A 2,206-nucleotide genomic window follows, 5' to 3' on the forward strand; every position below is an offset into this window, starting at 1 on the left:
GGTTTTTTTTCCATGACCGCTGAAATTTTCTTCCCAAATGAAAAAATAGACTGCACCATTTTGATCCCTGCGGATTTTTTGTTAAAATGAGTATAAAGTCGGCTACATTTTTTCACCTGCAAATTTGGTCCCACAGGGAATCTTTTATATTCCTCAATGATTTTGCATCAACTGGAATATTCTCTGCTAGAAATAGGCCCTCTTGGTTTTGCCGCTCAAGGTTGCATTAAATTCAAGGTTCCAAAGAACTTGTGGTTCTACTACTATGGGTTCTATAAGACAACATTTTTTCTTGGCTTGGTTCCACACCATCTCTCTTGGACCTCATTGGTTGGTGGAATGAATTGAAAGGTTTTTAAATCAGTTCGTCAGTGTTACAAACAAGGTCTACCCATTAGGCGATTGGTTAGCTGGTGTAACAGCCCTAGTGAAAATTCCATGTAAAAAATATATAAAGTCACGGTGATGGGACATGTATTCCAAGCTGAATGGTGGGGGAAACATCCTAGTGGGTATTGATTCAGTTTATTATGGCTAAGGAAATTGGAAAAGGAAATGGCTAAGGATTTGGAAAGGCATGACGCATTTATTGGCATTTTTTTATGAAAATAATGGAAATTAGGAGAAAAGGATGGTGAAAGGTCATAAGAATCATGTGAGGAGGAAAATGAAGGTAAAGAATGAAAAATGAAGAAAATAGAGGCCTCATTAATAAAAATGCTTCTGAGGATCAGTGGGAAAGACTTGGTCAGTTAAGTGTTGGAGCTCTCTCATTATTCTCTCTCTCTCTCTCATACTCTTGGATACTTAGAGTTTTATTGGAGCACTCTTGGAGGTTGTCGCATATTTGGATTCTTGGAGCAAGAAGACAAAGGAAGAGAAGGAAAGTGCAAGAGGGCATCAACAACAACAACTACATCAGATTTGCTTGCAAGTATCGAGTTGCATGTATGATTTCTTCACGAGTTTTGGCATGCATGGCATATGCATGTGGTTTCTTGGTTATGATCTGTCATTGGCATGGAGGATTGCATGGATTGATAATGGTTTTCCTAGCCTTGCCATTTCCTGGATATCCATGGTGATTGTGGGTTTACTTTCATTGTTTGTTTTTGGTTGGTTCTCATGTTTTTTTAGCTTGGGTTGGGTTATTAATTGTGGAAGCTCTGGTTGAACAAACGCTCTGGAAGCCCTGTAACAACTTGGGTTGAGTTACTAGTCCTGGAAGCCTTGGTTGGATAAATTCTCTAGAAGCCCATGGTGGGTTGAGTTACTAGTCCTGGAATACTTGGTTGGACAAATGCTCTGGAAGCCCTGTATAAGTTGCACGCTGAGTTACTAGTTCTAGAAGCCTTGGTTGGAAAAATGCTTTGGAAGCCTTAGAAGGCTTGGATGGAGACCAATCTGATGATGATTTTATGATGTATGACCATGAGGTGGAATCACTATTTGATGGGTTAAGGTGGATGGCCTCCGAAAAACCTGGATGAGTTTTGATTGATGTGTTCTATGAGATCCCACATTCATGCTTGGAATATGGAACGAGGGTGAAAGACTGAAGAGAGATTTGTCTCAGCCATTCTATGGTCAGGTGGAACGTGGTAGTCCCATCTCTGGTTGGTTTATTGCATTCATTAATGAGAAATTCATTCCCTTGATTTTCATGTGAAAATGTACTGATGTATATATGGATTTTGATGGCTGATATGTTCATGGTATTTCTGTTCCTATTATGCTGGTTATATGTACATTTTGTGACAACAACTATGTATGGCTCTCAACATGTTTTTACTTGTACATGAATGGATAATGTCTATGACCTAATAGATGATAATGCAAAAAATGGCATGAGGGAACAATGGTTCATAGCGATTCTCAGATAAGTACGAGATCCCTACACTTAATTATGTTGTTTCCACCTATAGGTTACATGTCGATGATATGTTTCACGAAATTCCTGTCATGGCTAATAGGGGTCTGGTTAAGGTCTTGATAAAATTATTACTTTTATATCATTGTTTCCCTGTATATCTCATAATTCTAAGTTATCATTCCATTCTAGGCAGTGGTCTAGGCTTTGGGCCTAAAAAAGTGGCTTAAATACTAGTTTCGTTGGTAGGCAGACCTATGAGAGTGACTTTGGATTTGTGGTCTCCCCCTTGCCTATAGCATGAGAGCGACTATGGCCTAAGAGGTCCAGAACAAC

Source organism: Pinus tabuliformis, chromosome 9 (assembly GCF_031772625.1).
Source record: "Pinus tabuliformis cultivar Carrire ecotype Pingquan chromosome 9, CPIR1, whole genome shotgun sequence".
NCBI lineage: Eukaryota > Viridiplantae > Streptophyta > Pinopsida > Pinales > Pinaceae > Pinus > Pinus tabuliformis.